General features: G+C 37.3%; 1 long non-coding RNA gene across 1 annotated transcript in view; it reads right to left on the bottom strand.

Moving 5' to 3' along the window:
* Positions 1 to 5: 5 nt before the first annotated feature.
* Positions 6 to 19,710, bottom strand: part of LOC140626477 (uncharacterized) — a 36,402-nt gene continuing 16,697 nt past the window's right edge. The window contains exon 3 of the long non-coding RNA XR_012025655.1: positions 6 to 890. This is a non-coding gene — a long non-coding RNA (uncharacterized lncRNA). The remainder of the gene's footprint in view (positions 891 to 19,710) is intronic.

The following is a 19,710-nucleotide window of genomic DNA, read 5'->3' as shown; positions in this document are numbered from 1 at the left end:
TGGGCTTTTTTTTTTTCTTTTACCATGTTGTTTGGTAAAAATTATCAACGGCTGACATTTAAGAGAAATGAAATCTGATGAGGCAGAGTAAATGCAGTGTGAATGATTTGCTTTTCCCCGTAACTGAGTGGATAAACATGATTATTTACCTAATAAAGAATTCTTTGATGTTCCCAAAACAATCCTATTAGTTTAATAAATGGTTGAAAAATTATGATTTATACTAGCTTGGTTAATAAATATACTATGCAGTCTCTGTCCATTTATCATTGATTTCCATATGTTTGTGGAGACAGCTGAGTTCTTTCTTTTCTTCTGAATGCTGCATTTGCAGAAAAATCAGGATTGAATTTAAAACATGAAATAATCATTATAAACCTCCTAGGTAAATACTACTGACTCATTACTCATATGGTGAAAAATCCAGGGCCAGTATCCAGTAATGAGAACTTTTCCTACTTTCTCTGTCTTATGGAGAACAAAAAACTGACCCAGGGTATATCATCACCCCAAAGTCAGTGCCAGAGTTGCAAAGATAGTAGAAAAAAAACATCACTTCATGATTACGTCTGGTCAAAAGTATTTATCAAGGTATCCAAAAGAGCTCCCTAAAAGACAGACCAAAAATCTCTTACCTGATCTCAGATACAAAAAGCAGTTCTAAGTCATGTTATGAATTATGTTATTGACTGAATTTATCTCCCTTAAATTCATATGCTGAGACCCTAACTCCTAATATGATAATATTTGGAGAAGGGACCCTTGTGAGGTAATTGTATTTATGAAGTTGTGACAGTACAACCCTTATGATGGGATTAGTGTACTTATAAGAAGACACACTGCAGAGCTTGCTCACTCTTCTGCCATGTGATGACACAAGATGTGGCCATCTGCAAGAAAGCAAGAGAATTTGTATCGGAAACTGAATCCTACTGGACCTTGATATTGGAATTTCCAGCCTCCGTAACTATAAGAAAATACATTTCTGTTGTTTAAAGCACCAATTCGGTAATATTTCCTTATGGGGGCTCAAGCTGACTGACACAGATTACCACAGCATTATTGATACATCTCATAACTTACTCTTCTTGATATGACAGGTTTCTAGGGTACAGAATCATTCTTGATGAAGAACTTTCATAGTACACCTTTACATGGCAGTAAGGTAGTGAGCCCTTCTGAGTAGAAGTATGGAAGCAGGTCCTGAATGACCACCTGTGAGAAATACTTTATTTTTATTTATTTATTTTAAAGATTTTGTTTATTTATTCATAGAGACACAGAGAGAGAGGCAGAGACACAGGCAGAGGGAGAAGCAGGCTCCACACAGGAAGCCTGATCGGGACTCGATCCGGGGTCTCCAGGACCGCACCCCAGGCTGCAGGTGGCATTAAACCACCGCGCCACCGGGGCTGACCGAGAAATACTTTTAAAAAATGTGTGGAGCAGATGGAAGGTTGACTTGTGGACATGTGGATGCTAGTAAATACTGAGAATGTGCAATTAAAATAATTAAAGTAATACATAAATTAGGTGAGAGCATCTGGACATTAGTGGGAAGGTGAGGGAAGAGGACATGAACTGTAACTGGAAGGCACTGCTAAGAAGGAAAGAAAGAAACAGAGAAATAAAGAAAAAGAAAGACAGAAGGAAAGGAAGGAAGAAAGAAAAAGAAAAGAAGAAAGAAAGAATTCTGATGAATGACAGATTAATATCTCAAGAGTTTTTGAATAGTAGGAGGTGTGACAGAGCTGTCACTGCTGCAGCCACAGCCCCTTAGGCTTTGTTATATCAGTGCTTGCCTACCCAACTTTCAACTTTCAGCAGCTGCATCTCTATCCTTAAGTGAACTGAGCGACTCACTTCTAATGAATACAATATGGCCAAAGTGACAGTGATTGACTTCTGAAACTAGGTTATGAGAAGTTTTGTGGCTTCCTTCTTGCCTTCTCTCTTGGATTAGTTACTCTGGGGGAAGGTAGCTCCTATGCCATGAGGATACGCAAGCAAGCTATGAGGAGGCTCATGAGGTGAGGAAGGGAGGCCACCTGCTGAGAGTCTCATGAGTGAGCCATCTTGGTTGTGGAACTTCTAACCCTGGCCAAGCCTTCAGATTATTGCAACCTTTGGCAATATTCTAATGGAGACTCTTGAGTTGAACCACCCAGTTAAGCTGCTCCCAAATTCCCAATCCACAGAAACTGAAATAATAAATATTTAATGTCTTAAGCTACTAAATTCTGGGATGATTTCTACACAACAGTAGGTAACCAAAACAGTAAACTGAGCTAAAATACAGAAAATGAACAGGAAGGCAGAGGCCTAGGAAATTAAGAACAAGACCAAATATGGCTCATATGTTTTAAATAAAAATTAAGATCCTTGCATAGATTGTTTTGTGAATTATTTTTTAAACTGAAGCTCAAATAGGCATAATTTATTAATCATAATTCTTGGATCATGACATACACGTATCCTTTATTTACCCATAGCCCTCTCTTATTTCATTTTTGTTTTTAAGAACATAATGAACCTAATTTCCAACCCAAGAGTTAGAATATTAACTAATCATTACATTTACCTATGTACCCAGGTGAGAATTTTTCCACTGGAAGATACATTCTATCATATCCTCATCTTACTAAATATATTTCTTCACAATTTTTTTTATGTCTACACAGAATTCCATCATGGATGGAATGTGTCAGAATTTGTTAAATCAGTTCCTTATTGTTGGCTATTCAAAATATTTGTATATTTTGTTATTAAAAACAAAATGGTGGTGAATATCCTCAGGCATAAATTGTGTGCCACTGTGATTCATTCCTTAGATAAGTCCTCAAAATTGCATGTCTCTAAGAAGCCAACATCCAGCAATACCGCCGCCAAATGAGCAGATATGCCTGGCCCATCAGAAATTTCCCATCTTTCCCACATGACACCTCTGGACTACAAGCTTGGGCCCCAGAAACATCCTTGCCTCCAAAATGTGAACTAAATTCAAAACATTCCTATTCCTCTTTATCTTACTCATCAAGTAGCACATACCTCTCCAGTTTATCTTCCCATCACTCATCCCCAAACTGTTCAGTAAATCCCCAAATCTGTTCCACATCTGCCCCTCATAAAATGAAATGAAAAATAAAAAATAAGTCTTCCACTGTGCCTTTTGGAAACTTCTCTTCAGTCATATCTCATAAATTTTAACATTCTCTCTGAACCACTACCCCCGCCCATCTCCTTTCCTTAACTGAACCTTGAGTCTCTCTTGGGAATACTGTTCTCCTATAGCCCTCTTAGGTGGAAGTTATTTTTTCTTCAACTTACTCCTTTGAGATGATTACTCCTCCTCTGTGTTGAATAATAATCATTCTGCTATATATGGGAATTTTTTCCCTTCTCACAGGAATCATCTAGCAATTTATTGGTCATTCCTCTCCCTCAATAAGACATAAGATGGGTCTTCTTCACCACAACTCCCAACATCATGTAAACATAGCCTTGAGCTCCATGTGAATAATCTGACAGCCTGGCTTTCAAATTCTGGGTCTTCTCATCTTGGATGTCCTTTTTCTCTATGCTGTACTTAGTTACATCCCTGATATCATCACCAGAAACCACACCACATGCAGGATTGTGAATCCAAATGATAGGAACCACAAATGGAAGCTACAGGGCTTGAGTTGTGTTGATACAGAAAATGGGCACAGCTGAAAAGCGAGATGGAGCAAAGCGAGGCTTGATTGATTTATGTTTTAAAGGGCCCGAAGCTGTTCCCTGCATAACTGAGATGGGGAAGGTGAAGACAAAGAGGAGAGAAAAGCACTGGAATGGCAGGCTGGAGTTCTACATGGGTGCTGTAGCAGAGGTGAGAAGGAGACATTGGGAAAGTGAGAGGCAAGGGGAATTTATGGCTTGCTGTGGCAAGGAATGTACTTCTTCTCTCCCTTTTCAAGCCATTTCAGTAAAAAATTTAAAAATGCTTTTTATGCTTCCTTGCAGGTTAGACTGCTGTTTCAAGTTTCAAAGAATGCAACACGATGCTGAAACTGGTCACTCAGCAGCCCAGTATCATTCGGGGTTTACAAACACTCCCCTCTTTGGCCACCCTTCCTACTCACCTTCCATATAAGGAAAATAATGACTTGAGATCTTCAATCCCCTTCCTGTGTTCACTATGTCCATCCTCTTTTCTTTGAATATCTTCTCAACTTCAGATTCCATAGTTGAGCAATATAATTACTCTAGACTTTTGTGACCCTCTTGGACAGATGTCCACAGAAGGCCTTCTCTGTGTCAGTATTATGTAGGAGATATTGGAGAGAGGCCCAAAACGCAGAAGATTTTGTCACTATAAATGTATGGCCACCATCTTCAAATGGGCAGTCAGTACTGCCAGTAATTACAATGATTTGCTGGGCTTGACTTCAATCTCTCAGGAAGGACCTTCACACTAGTTTATCCCCAGGCTCTGTCTCTACTTCACTGAGGTACTGGGTTCATTACTTAGGTACTCACTCATCTTCCTATCTCTGAATCTGTGCAACTGCCTCCATTAACACCCATCACTTTCTCTCCAGTTAATTTCAACAGAAAAGGGGTCCTCAAAGTGCCCTTCCTCTGCAATCCCTTTCCTTCTGTTTTCAAGTCTCTCTTCTGCATCTTCAGTCCACAGCATCGAAACATGCTCCAGGCTAGGAAAATGGTGTTGTCTTGAGTTGGGCGTCATATGCAGCAGGGAAGCCAGAATCTTCCCATCATCAACTCAAAATAAAAGAGACAACTACAAAAATAAATCTCTGTTGAATCCACAGTTACCTTCAAGTTCTATCACCTTGCTATTCTTTTTCATGGTCAGACATCTCAAAAACTTTCTACTCAATTCCATCACTTGTCATTTTTATTTTGCTATTTCAGATACACAAAAATATGTGGAGAACAATACCCATCACTCAATTTAAGAAACAAGATATTACACACATATTTTAAAATACATGGCATATCCCTCCTAAATATCAACTCCTTTCCTTCCTCTAGGAAGTAACCACTATTTCAAACATGGTGTTCATCACTCTCATGTATTCTTTATTCTTTTACTCCTGTGAAGTGTTGTTGAAATGTACATAGACTTTATTAAAATGGTGTTATATTGGATGTATTGTTTACCTTGTCTTTTTCACTCAATATGATATTTGTGAAATTCACATATGTCTTTAAAGATGAACGAGTTTATTAATTTTGACTACTGTATGTATACTCATCCATTTTCTTAATGATGGACATGATGGGAATCATGTACTGCTACAAGCAATGTCATATGAGCATTCTTGCAAATGACTCCATGAGCACATTTATAAGATTTGAGGATAGTTATGTAGAAGTAGAACTCTCGGCGGTAATTGTGTGTATCTTCAGCTTTATCAAGCAGTGCCAAGTTCCTCCCCCACCTCAGAGAAAGCAAGTTACCAATGATCCACAACCTCATGAAGCAGTATAGTCAAACTTGAAACTTTTTCTTTCTGATAGATGTGAAATGTATGTCATCATAGTTCTAGTCTTAAACTGGTTTCTCTTGAATATTGAGAAGACTGGGTACCTTCTCATGTCTTTATGGATGACTTGACCAATTACTGCCTATTTATATCTTTTGCCCTTTTTTTTTCTATTGAGTTGTTTGTATTTTTATTATTGATTTTAAGAGTTTTAAATATATATTCTAATATTTATCCTGGGATTGCTATATATATTACATAAGTCTCTTTCAAGTCGTTTATATTTTTAACTTTCTATGGTGTCCTTTGATGCACAGAAGTATTAATTGCAATATAATTGTATCTATCCTTTTTATTATTGTTCATCCTGCTTGAATTTCGTTTAACAAATTCTTCCCTTACTTGAGATTATAAATACGTATTCTCCAATTTTGCCTTCTAATAATATTATAGTTTCCCTTTCATATTTAAGTCTTTCGTGCATATCAAAGTCTTTTATTTTGGAAAAAAATCTTTCATTTTTATTATAGACAATAATATGGATTTTTATTATTTTACATGTATAACAAATTGCTCCAGAACCATTAATTTATTTATCCATCCCTTCTCCATTGAAGCAAAAATTAATCCTATTCTGCATCATGTCTCCATATACATGTGGTGTCTACTTCTCCTCTTTAGGTTTTTTTCCCACTGTTTTCGCTCATTATCTTGTCAATACTAGACTGTCTTAATGACTATAGGTAGAATTCTGTGGTATTGCCAATATCCTACTGATTATTACTAATAGGAAAGAAATAAATTTCTTATGATTCAAGCTAATGCTAGCTCCTGATATAAAGTTATTAAGCTTACTCTCCCTTGTTCTTCTTTTACAAAATTGTTTTTCTTAATCTTGGCTCTTTGTTTTGAGTATAAAGTTTAGAATTTATTTTTAAGTTTCATAAAAACAAAACTGAAACCTCAGGATTTTATTTATATTGAATTTATAAATTAATTTTAGTGTTAAAGACATCTTTACAATATTGAGTCTTACTTTTTATAAATACATATTCGTTTTAATCTATTAGGATCTTTTAGCATGTCTTTTAAAAAATTTTTTGTCTTTTTAAAACTTTTAATAAATTTCTCCATAAATTTCTTGCACATTTTTTTAGATTTATTATTTAGGATAATAGCTAGCCAGATATCCCTCTATAAATGTTGTCTTTGTAAAATTACATTTTCTAAGTTTGTTGTTCTTGTACATTGATTTTGTGTTTTGCATATCAGTATTATATAATAGTCTTGCTGAACTCTTTTATTGATTCTGATATTTTGTCTTTAGATTCTCTTGGATTTTCTATTTAGACAGTTATGCTCTTTATCAATAACGACAATTTTGTTTCTTCCTTATCCTTTCCTAAATAATATTTCTTTTTCTGCCTCTTTTTCTTGACTAACTATACTACCTAGGATCCCCAATATAATGTTGAACGCTGATGTCAGCATCCAGCAATCATTCCTGACTTGAAGGAAATGCTCCTATTACCCTTAAGTATAATATTTATTAAAAAATTATTTATCAGAGAAGAATATTCCTTTCTATTTCTAGTTATGTAGAGTATATTTAAATGTATATTGAATTTATCAACTGTTTTTTACAGCATTTACCAAAAAAATATTTCTTCTTAAATTTGTCAATGGAGTAAGTGGTCATTATTATTTTTTAAACTATTAAACCTTCCTTTAATCCCTCAGATAAATAAAATAGTTGAATACATTACTGGATTTTATCTTTTAATATTTTGTTAAAAATTTTAGAATCTACATTCATCAGAAAGATTGGTCAATAATATTCCATAAATGCACTATTATCAAATTTAAGTTAGTTTAATTTTAAAATGAATTTGAGGGCATTCTTTTTCTATTCTATGGAAGTGTTTTACAGTATTTAAATACTGATCATTGGATGTGTTTTAGAACTTTCTTGTTAAGAGGCCTAATGTTTAAAAAAAAAAAAAAAGAGGCCTAATGTTTTTATGTAAAAATTTAAAGAACACACATATTTAACGTTCTGTTTAATTTATTTATTGGTTATGCTTTTTCAGAGTTTCCATTTCTTCTTGAGTCCATACTAGTGTTTATATTTTTCTAGAAAAGTTTCTGTTTTGAATGTCTTGAAATTTATTAACCTAAACTAATTACTATGGCTTTCTTGTTCTTTATTATATTTACATCTGTAGTTATGTGCCCTTTTCATTTTTAATACTATTCGTGTGTGCCTTTTCTCTTTTTCTTATCAGAATTTAACAACAAAAAAAACGTTGGGGCCTTATTAATGTTCCCAATCATATCTTTATTACTTATTAATATATGCTCTTTATATTTCTTTCTTTCTACTTATTTTGGTTTCCTTAAGCTAAATGCTTAGTCTTTCATTTCAGTCATTTCTTTTATTATTAATTATTATTATAATTATTATTAATAATAATAATAATTATTATTATTATTTTAAAGACTTTATTTATTCATGAGAGACACAGAGAGAGAGGCAGAGACAGGCAGAGGGAGAAGCAGGCTCCATGCAGGGAGCCTGATGCGGGACTCGATCCTGGGACTCCAGGATCACACCCTGAGCCAAAGGCAGACGTTCAACTGCTGAGCCACCCAGGCATCCCATTTCATTTTTTTTTTTTTAAGCAAACTTATTAAGGTATAAATTGTATACAACAAAATGCACACATTTTATATTCATTGAGTTTTGACAAATGTACAAATACCACTATAATTGTAATGTGGATCATTTCCAATATGCCAAAATTCCCTGGCGCCCCTTTGCAATCAGCCCCACCACCACCACCCCAACCTGGCTCCACAGCAACTAATCTGTTTTCTGTCAATATGGTGTGACTTGTCTTTTCTAAAATTTAATATAAGTGGATTCATACAGCATTTGGTTGGGTTTTCTTTGGGGGGGGGGTTATTTTGTTTTGTTTTTATTTTGTTTTGTTTTTTGCTTAGCAGAGTGTTTTTGAAATCCATCCATGTTGTCACGTGTATTAGTAGGTAATTTCTTTTTATTTCTGAGTAATATTCCATTCTATGAATTATGTTAGAATTCTTTTCATTCATCTGTCAATGGATATTGGGTTGTTTCCAGTTTGGGGCTATTACAAGTAAAGCTGTTAGAAATATCTGTATGCAAATATCTTTGTAGATGCATGTTTTCATCTCTCTTGGATAAATGCCAGAAGTGGGACTATTGAGTCATATGTTAATTTTATGTCTAATTTTTAAGACACTGCCAATCTGTTTTCCAAAGTAATGGTACCATCTTACAACCACTTTGAAAAGTTCCAGCAATGTTTGAGATTTCTATTGGCTCCAGTTCTTCACCAATACTTGACATTGTCAGTCTTTTAATTTTAGGAATTCTCAAACATGTGTAACGACACTTCATTGTGGTTTTACGTTTCCTCGAAGTCTAAGGATGTTAAGCAACTTTTTATGTGCTTATTTGTTATTCATACTATTTATCAATAGTCAATAAGACCCATTTTTTTGGTCTTATAATTGAATTGTAAAAGTTGCTTTTATATTCCAGATAATACATCCTTCACATTCATTATATGTTTTGTATAAACATTTGTGTATATTTATTTACATATATAATATATATAATTACCCACAATCTTAATTTTCCTAAAAGTATGCTACCAGAAAGTGAGGCTAAAGTAAAACATAGCCCAGCTTCACCATGCAGAATCATCCAGTCCTGTAAGGGAAAGATGAAGTTTGGCTTAAGAGTGTGGATTCTCAAGCCAGACCTCCTCAGCTCCACCATTTGAGGTTTTCTGAACTTAACCCTTCTGTTCCCTAGGTTCCTCATCTGTGAAATGAGAGAAATAATAGTACTCATCTCTTAGAATTTTTGAAAATATTAAGCACTTACAGCAGTCCCTAGCACATACTAAGCATTACATAATTATTACCTGTTAAGATTGTTTCTATTATTACTTTGGTCTCTATACCCTTTGTCTGCAGCCAGCTATACCTATTCAGGGTAATCTAAACTGTGCAAATATTTTCAACATGAAGATTGGTCAAGGTGACACTAGTTCTGGACAACTCTCCCCCCCCAACTCGATAAATGGAATAATCTCAACTTCTGCTGAGCTAGCTTCTTGCTAGATAGATGCTTTGGAAACCCAAAAAGAATGCAAAGAAGGAAAGAGTAACTAGTAAGTCACTAACTTTTTCATTTTCCTTAATGAAAATTATTAGGTAATGGAGTTATTTAGCAATAATTAGGTAATAGTCTGGGGTAGTGGGCACCTCAGTAGATTTCTAATGAGAGGACAATGAGCTAATGAGAATTTTCTAAGCTTAGCTGACCCTCCAAGACACTTAACTGAGATATTCCTAATTATTTCATTCCAGGGGGCTTCTGGAATATACTTAAAAGACATACTTAAAAGATATCTGAGGCCATATGCTGGCCATTCCCATGGTGGAATCTACCACACTAAGCAGCAAAAGACTATTAGGAAGGCACAGTCAGCTTTGCTTGAGTAATGAGAGCCAATACTTGGTTGTTGCCACTCTGGATTCATACACTATGGAAATGGATTGAGAGTTCTGGGAAGTTCTCCCTGACCTTTCCGATATGGTTTAGGATAAGTTATGAGAATGGACAAAACAACTGTCCACAATAAGCCCTGTTAAGTAAACATGGGGGGGGGGCGTCAATTCTGGACTCTGTACCTCATAGTATACTTGGGCCATCTTGGCTGTGAGGACTTATCCCCAAGGTTGAGGACTTCCAAACAATACTGCTAAAGAGAAATATGAAGAGAGGTCCCACAAAGCTGGAAGGAATTGGTACAAACACTTTGGACCTAAAAGAACTTACTTACAGGTGCTTACAGGTGACACAAAAATTTTGAACAAAAGTTGCAAAAAAGAAAAAAAAGTTGCAAATGTAAGAGCCTGCAAGGCCAGGTAGGTAATATAAGATGCCAAGGAGAGGTTAGGTCAGTGCGAATTTGGGAAACGTGCCCGGTTCCAAGGGGCTGCCACTGATCAGCTTCAGAGGCATTTTTCCTTCTATCAACAGAGGCCCAAGGCTGATCTAATTCTTCGAAATAAGTCAGAAATAAAGTTGTTCTCTGAAATCTCTCAATTTTTAAATATCGGTAAGTAATTTTTAAAAGGCTGATCAAAAGCTCCTAAATGCAGGCCATATTTGGTTCATGACTGCCAATTTCCACCTGTGTTTTAGAACATGAATCTCCTAACATAGGTCGGAGAGGAAAAAAATCATTTCAGCACAGAACAGATTGCAGAAAGCCTCAAAGCACAAGTAGCATGTGATTCTTCTAAAGGAATGAGATTTATTTTTCATAAGTTGTGTTAAAATGCATATAACATGAAATTTACCATCTTAACCATTTTTCAGTGTACAGTTCAGTGGCATTGAGTACCTTCACAATATTGTGAAGCACCACCACCATCCATCTCCAGGAATCTTTTCATCTTGCAAAACTGAAACTCCATACCTATTAACAACAACTCTCCATTCTCCCCTTCCTCCAGGCTCTGGACCCACCGCTCCACTTTCCATCTCCATAAAGTCTGACTGCCCTAGGTACCTCATATAAGTGGAATCATTCAGTATGTGTCCTTTTAGGACTGGCTTATTTCACTTAGCACAGTGTCCTCAAGGTTCATCCATGTTGTCACATGTGTCAGAATTTCTCTCAAGGGTCAATAATACTCTATTGTATGTATATATCACACTTTGTTTATCTATTTATCTGTCAAAGGTTACTTGGGTTGCTTCTACCCTTTGGCTGTTGTGAATAATGCTGCTACAAATATGGGTGTATAAATATCTCTCCCAGGACACGTGGTGTTTCAATTCCTTTGGATATATATTATTTTTAAGTTTTGAGAAATCACCATACTGTTTTCCATAATAGCTGCACCATTTTACATTCCCATCCACAGTGTCACAGAGTTCCAATTTCTCTATATCCTCTCCAATACCTGTTACTCTCTTTGGTGGGGGGGGGGGGGTTTGATAGCAGCCAGCCTAGTGGCTATGAGGTAGGGAATGGATAGATTCTTAACATAAATATACGAGGCATTCTAGAGAGGAGAAAGAATGTGTATAAAGAGAAAGAAGCAAGGACCCCAAGAACTATGAAGGGGATAGTTTAGCTGGGGACAGAAAGAAGTCTTTGTAGAAAACACTATTCAACTCTGTAGGTGCCTGGAAAAAGAGTGACATACCAAGAGGGAACCATCGAAGATCCCAATTAAATAAGGAGCCTTCATAATGGTCATCCACCAGTAAACCTTGGGACTTATTTCAGGTGAGAGAATGAACCTCATGTAGTAAAGACATTCATGTTGGTGGGATTTTGTTACATGTGAGCAAACCTAATTTGAATTATATAACTTGATTATGTTTTGTTATTAGATAAAAGAAGACTTTTTAGTGAATCTTATGAAGTAGAGATTTCTTAGGTGTTGTTTATCATTTAATATAGAAAATTCAGGGAGTCAGCAAGGGCCAGCCATAGGCTCTGACATGTTTAGCCAATTGACTAATTGTTTTCTTTTTCTTTTTTCTTTTTTTAAAGAGACTAATTGTTTTCTTCAGTCATTTGGCAATGGCCTTGAATTTAGAAGAGTTAACACACATGGACAGTATATGAAAATTATGTTTTCTGAGGATTTGGAGGCCACTTTTCTAAACACTATCAGCAGCTCTCAAGGAATTTACAGAGTTGAATAGTCGACACTTCCCACACTTTTCCCATCACCTTCAAATTCCCCTCTTGAGACTTTTAAGTTTATAACTGTTAACATGTTTGGCTAAACCTGAAAATGATCATTCTGAACTGCTTTTAAGTAATAAATCAGGTTGTCTTTTCTTTTTCCGTCCACTCTAGAACACAGACTCCTTGAACTAGACATGCCCGTGAGTTTAAAAATGACTAGAAACATTAATGTGACCACAGACACAAAGAAAGGCCTTAGTAATTATGTCGGAAGTTTGTATTGTACAGGAAAGATGATTCTATAGTGGGAACCACCTACATTTATCCTCAACCAGTCAAAGCAGAGACGCGTGACTGTTAAAAAAGCATTTGAAGGCAACAAATAAACAAAGCACACCAATTTCTAAAGGCATGAATGTAACCATCCATAAAAATAAAAACTTCCATCATTTAATTTATTACACTAAATGGTCTAAGGATTGTTATAATAAACTAGGCACTCTGATCATCTGAAGGTAGGCTGTAGATGGTTTTACACTATAAAAGAGAGATAATATACTGAGACTTTTCACAGAAAAAGCTTTGTTGAGGATATTAAAGTATATGTTCTCTTTCCCTTACCCCCTGCTTCCTGCTGGGTGAATCCGGTAGCTTCTAGATAAAATGCCTATCCTGAAGTCTTCAAATCCATTAAATGAGGCATCATGACTCAACTTGGCAAGGCTTTTTTTTCCCCCTTGCTTCTTTTCCACCTCAAACTGTTTTGATTCATTGTGAGAAATTTACTTTTGCCAATTGAAAAACCCTTTTGTGGCTGCCAGTCACTAATCTCCCCTCTGACACATTCATTCAACCAGACTAAATCCAATATTGACATTTGTATCTAGGGGAAAGGAGGTTAAGCACCGGGAGGAAAAGCAGCTCCAGAGCCCTGCCAAATACTGCGCAGCATCTAAATGAGCTATGATGGTTCCACTCAAGGGGGAACCCCAGAGAACTCAGGATGGGGGTGAGGGGGCTTTGATCACATCCAGGGGCCGTCATTCCCCACCAAGGCAGTCAAATGGAAGTTGTTTGATGCTATCTATAGGTATCCATGGCAGTCTCATTTAAATTCTCCCCAGCTCTCAGAAATCATTTTCTAGTACCATCATCTCAAGGGACTCTCTTGACTGCTTTTACTGGACTTTGCTTTCTCTGGCATTAAAAAAAAAAAAAATGCCAACTGTGGTCCCTTGAAAGTGCTGCCCAATAGTAGAACTAACATTCCCTTTCTTAGACTCTTGCTTTAGGAGAACCTGAAAGTAATAAGGGCTCTTCCTACCAAAGCTATGCTAGATGATTTCTTTAGTTACTTGGTTTATCCCTCCTCACCCCTGCCCATGGAGTATGGCTAAGCCTTCCGTATACAGTGATACACAGTGACAGCTTCTTATCTAATACAGGCATTGCTAGAAAAACAAACACTTTCTTTTTAGTAAGAAATAAAAATACAGATTGGATTGCAGTGTAGGAAAATAGAACACTTGCAATGTAAATCAAATGTAAAAGTGTGAATCTGAAATGACTGAAGAAGAAGAATGAGAATCCAGGCAAGAAAAAGTCAAAGTCTCAATTTGCAAACAAGGGATATGACCCAGTATTATTTACAACCAATTTTTTAATATCTTCTGTCAGCTGCCCTGCTTCATCACTGAGGCACGACACTCCGTTCCTTAGGTCCCTTACCAGACCAAACAAAAATGAAAATATTAGACACAGAAGATGTGATCCGTACAGCCTTCTAATGTTTACTGAGCCTCAGTGTTTTTTCTTCTTCATCAAGAATGTTCTCAAGGTAAACAATATCAGACTGCAGTAACATGAAACTGCTTAGCCCCTCTGCCTTCTTAATAATGTATTGCTACAGTCTGTTGCTCTAGGAATGTGCTAATTTTGTCTGAGTGGCTGATGGGGTGTGAGTTTGTCCACAGAATTCTAACACAATACTCTTTCATGTCTTCCTGCAATTATTTACATATTCCTGTTTGTTTAAAACCACCACAGTTTACACTATAGGAACATAGGACATAGTCACACATTTTTTTTAAAATTTTTATTTTTTTTACATTTTTTAAAATTTAAATTCAATTTGCCACCATATAGTATAACACCCAGTGCTCATCCCATCAATTGCCCATCACACATTTTTGAAAATGTATTTATCTGATAATATAAATTTCATCTTCAATCCTCTTTGAAAAGGAAAGTCATTGGTAGTGACATCCTCTCTTGATGTTTAAACCAAAAGCATTTAACCTTTTTTTCCCCTCCAACAGTTTATGATGTAAGCCTAATTTAACCCCTCACACTGCAAGCTGGCTTCACTACCCTATCAATAGCCACATCAGTTTCTCTTTGCTCCTAACGGTCCAGCCAGACATGCCAACTCCCTACAGCCCCCAGCCTGCTAGGTTCCCCTTTCCTGCCCACCTTTTATTTGCACTGATTGTCAAGCTCCATTAGGTAAGTTATTATTATGTAAATGTTATAGCATGCTCTTTCAGCTAGTCATCACTATCGCCACAAACTCCACAGATGGGTCAGAAAAATGGTGATGTATAGAAAATTAATAGTGTTCGGGTCAGAAAAAAAACCTGAAGCTTCAACATTTAGGCCAAAAAAGTTCAATCGACATTACTTTTCCCTGAGAGAGTAACATTGGTTGGGAGGACAGGTCAGAGGCAAGGATCCTCCTAGATTCTTACAATTGGGAGAAGTATTGCATGTCTACTAAGCCAATATACTTTACTCCTGAGCCACTTGATAGAGTTTAAAAGGCGAATTCCTTGTCAATGTGTAATTATAAATAAGTTAAAACCATGACTCTCATACAAATAGAGCATGAATTTGTGTCCAAAAGGTATCCAATGGATTGAGTTTAACCATTAAAATGGTAAAGCCAATGAAGATGAGAGTAAGAGGACCACAAACTAGGAGAGGATTGTAAATTGCGTTTGTTGAATGAAATTTGATGTAAAAATTGACAAATAATTAGGTCCAAGAGATTACTTCTACTGAGTTAAAAAAAAATCTAGTTGATCACAAATAAGCAAACCAAAAATCCCATTTTTTTTGAGTTTGCAAGTTTAAAGAAGAAAACCAAAATGTTTCATAATGCCCCCAGCAGTATGCCTGCATGACTAGTACAGTCACTCCTAAACTCAGTAAGTATGCTTTGAATTTTCTTATTTAACTGGATCTACAAATTCTGTTATGATACACTATTTTCTACTATGTATACATAGCCATAAAGCAGAATTTGTTGTTTGAATCTTCGATATTGATTTCTCAAATGACTACATTCCTAAACTTTATCAAAGTTACCTGTTGCAATGTTTTTGGGGTGGGTTTTTGTTTTTTGGTGTTTTCCTACTGCTGTTTTTTTAAATCCCAATTTCCCAGCCATGCCCAGAAGTCTGTTCAGTGCAGTTCTGATTAGCAGGGTTTGGGTATGAGTGGTCTGTCCTAACCACTGTCTTCTGCAGACCCTCCAAAATGTTCTCATAAAGAACTCATATACAGGGTCACCTGGGTGGCTTAGTTGGCTAAGTTTCTGCCTTCAGCTCAGGTCATGATCTCAGGGTCCTGGGATCGAGCCCCACGTCAGGCTCCCTGCTCAGTGGGGAGTCTGCTTCTCCTTTTGCCTCTCCCTCTGCTTGTGCTCACTCTTTCTCTCTCTCTCTCTCAAATAAATAAATAAAATCTTTAAAAACAAAAAAGAGTTGTCATACAGCTGGCAAGACATGGTGTCACTTGGACTCTCTTGCCTCTCCAGCTTGTCTTACACCTGTTGTCCTTACACTCTGGGGTGAACCTCACTGTATGTCTCTACCAGCAGGCATTCACCCTGCCTGGGCACCCATAGCCCAGGTAGCATGCTCATTCTTCATACTCAGTCTTAGATGTGGTCTTTCTGGGGAAGTCTTCCCTGAGCTTCTGATACCTAATTTCAGAGCACCCCCTTCTTCTCTATTACAATTTATTTTCACTTATTGACTGTAAGGTTACTGGAAGTGGGGACAATGCCTACCCGTTCATCCTTTTTTTAGGTTCTTTAGCACCTTACATGTCTCGCCCGGTCCACTCATAGTCTGCTGGTATCTGGACAGCCCTCTGAGTGGCCCTGGCCAGTAAAATAAGGATGGCCCCAAATTCTCTAACTCAGCCCTCCTTACTCACTCCCACCTCAAACACACCTGAAATGTCTGTGAGTTCTGGAAAGAGATAATTATAAAATAAATTATCTCATGAAATAAGACTTTGGGGATGTGTGTTAAAAGTCCAAATCCCTAAGTATTTTTCATGAAAAGCTCAATGTAGAAATTATGGGTGAGAGCAGGTGTCTATACTTTTCATTGGTGTCCCAAATAATTTTGTATGATTTTTTAAGTGTAAGAAAAAATCAGTACAAAGGAAAAATCATGTACTAAAAGCATCATAGTCATGCTGTGAAAAAATCCTTCAAAAGCACAGGCAGCAAGAAGCAGAGGGACATCTCTGTTGGTTAAAGACGGAGATTGCCGGCCGTTTTAAACCTGGCATAGATCAAGGGAGGGCGGAGTAGTGGGAAGTCTTTCAGAGTTTCAGCAAGAGCACCAGGAAGGGGGTAGAAGTTGGACACTGGACAGAGAGTCTCCAGAAGGGCAGCTGGGGTCTCATGTTATAAGAGAAGACCTTCCTTTCCAGGTGTCCTGGAAGGATAGGAGAACCGGGGTCTGGACCCTGCCCCATAGTGTGAGATGTTGGTCTCCTAGGAGTGAAGCTTGTGCCTTGCTAGTAAGAGTGTGCTGACTCATGGCACTTGCCACATCCCACATCCTATGTGGGATCCAGCCAAGCTCCCCAAGTCAACAAAGCAGGGTGAAATAAGTCCTTGCACAAAGGAAGCTCCTGGCTGGACCAAGTTGAGTATCTCACTCTGAGGGGATCATTGTGAGCTGGCTATTGGTCTATATAAGGAGACTCAGCACATTAAGTCTATCTGATTGGGTGAGGTTAATCTCTGAGCCAATCAGTTGAGTTGAGGCACCTAGATGGCTCTGTTAGTTGAGTGTCCAATTCTTGGTCTCAGATCAGGCCTTTATCTCAGGGTTCAAGCCCTGTGTCGAACTCCAACCTGGGGGAAAAAATAAAAAAGAAGGTATAGGGTAGTGTGGCCAGAGAATAAGAAATACAGAGGCATGTAGAGAAAAGCACGAATGCCACAAAGTAGAGATCCCAGGGGCCACGAGAGAATGAGAAGGAAAGCAGCTGCCTCACCCTCCTGAAATCACCAGACTGCTTCCCAAAACCAGTACCAGAATTTAATGCATTTGTATAGTAAGTTCCCTTCTCCTAAGGTGGCCTGAGGAAAGCCGGAGCCTAAGAACAGCAAAGGCAAGGTGCTCCTAGAGAAGTACAAGATATAGGTTGTGCGCAGGATGGAGGTGGGGAGGGCTTTTAAGAGAACTTAAAGCCTTGCTGTGAGGAAGAGCCTCATTAACACAACTCCCTCTAAAATAGCTTTTAACTGAGCCATTACTACATTCCAGGCTCTGTTCTAAGTACTTTACAAATATTTTAAAATTTATTTAATTCTCATAACTATTTTAGGAGATGGTCATTACTATTATCCTCATTTTATAAATGAAGAAACAGATACAGAGAGTTTAGGGAGTATGCCTGAAGTCACACAGGGAGTAAGTGAGAGAACAGGGATTTAAGGTGGGGCACGGTAGCTCAAGGGCCTATGTTACCTTCCTCAAATCAGGTAAAAAAATAATAATGATGCTTGTGACTGTTAATGTGACCCAATTTTTGTCCCTAAACTGTGGTGCTCTAACAAAACATAGGTTGTATGTGTAGCATTCATCCTCTGGTATAATTATTTGTTTACCTGTCTGTCTCCTAAATGCAGAGACTATCTATCTTATGTTTGCATCCACAGTTCCTGAAGAGTAGCTGGTGCATGCCAGGAGCTCAAGTTTTTTAAAAATTGTGTTTTCGAAGAAAAAATATTAGATCTGGAGGTGAGATTATATAAGGTCTTCAAAGAATGGAGTTTTATCTTGAGGACAGTTGAATGTACTGGGTGGTTAGGGGACACATGTGACAGTGGTGTGGAGATGAGCAGGAGAATGGACAGAGATTTTGATAGAAAAATTATCTAGAAGAGGTAGATTCTGGACCAGTCAGAGGACAGTAGCTAATCAGAACTTACCATCGTGAGGCAAATAAAAAGACTTTAATGGAAGGATTTCTTTTTTTTTTTTTTTTTTTTTAGATTTTTTAAAGTAATCACTACACCCAACTTAGGGCTTGAACTCTGAACCCCGAGATCAAGAGTCACAATCCCTACTAACTGAGACAGACAGATGTCTCCTAAAGGACTCCTTACAAAAGTGTGATCCCATCCAGAAGCCATTAGTACTCCTAGGATTGAAGAAATATGGGGAGCAAATCTTAATAGGAGCTTGGTAAGAACTGGAGAAGCTATAGCCTCAGAGGGAATAGCCACAACCGGACACACTGAGGCACAGCTTGAAGACATGTCCAGCTTGCCTTTTTCATGCCCTCCTGTTTCCTAGTGGTGCCTTTACTGGCTGAACCAACCAGCATCCAATTGGCACTAAGCTCAGGAGATTAGCCCCACAGGGCACAGGGCCAGGCAAAGGCAGACAAACCGATCTGGAGGGGAGGCAAATAGAATGTAGAGAAGTTTTAGAACATTTGACAAATTTGTTTCACTATTATTTTCCTTTTGAAGTATATATACACAGAAGTAAGAAATGACAAACATAAAAGTCTAAATACGTATAAAACAGCTTTTGCCCTGAATAGAGAACAAAAATTCTAAGTAACAAAAACATCATATGAGTTAAATTGGCAGATCTTTCTCCCTTAATAGTTTATAACATATTGGTGAGTCATACAATTAGTAGCATCTTGTTGCCTTTTTTGTTTTTAAGTTATTTGGTAAGTTAGGGTGCATTCCGCTGCAAGTAACAAAAAATCAAAGCAAAGTGGTAAACAAAAGAAGCATTAATTGATTCCCATAACTAGAAAGTCCATTTCTAGGCTGAAAGATTGCGTTGGGTAGATTTGGTGGCCCAATGATGTCACCAAGTACATGGCTTCTTTATGGCTCCCTGCCATGTCTTCCATTCTATTTATTTTGGAGCTGGCTTCCTACTTGTGGTTGATACATCTCTCTTGATATGCAGAGAGAGAAAGAGTTCTTTCTGGAAACTCTCTGAGATTTTTCATAGAAACATCTGGAAGGCTTCCTCCTATATCTCCAAATATTCGCTCAATAACTATGACTAACAATAGAATTACATCGATTAGCATCATCTTGAGCCACGTGACCTGTCCCTAGAATCAGGGTAGAGTTAATTTGGCCCTAGTCAGAAGACTAAGCTACAGAA

This window comes from Canis lupus, chromosome 37 (genome assembly GCF_048164855.1).
Source record: "Canis lupus baileyi chromosome 37, mCanLup2.hap1, whole genome shotgun sequence".
Classification (NCBI taxonomy): Eukaryota; Metazoa; Chordata; class Mammalia; order Carnivora; family Canidae; genus Canis; species Canis lupus.
This window is presented reverse-complemented; position numbering and strand designations above follow the sequence as displayed.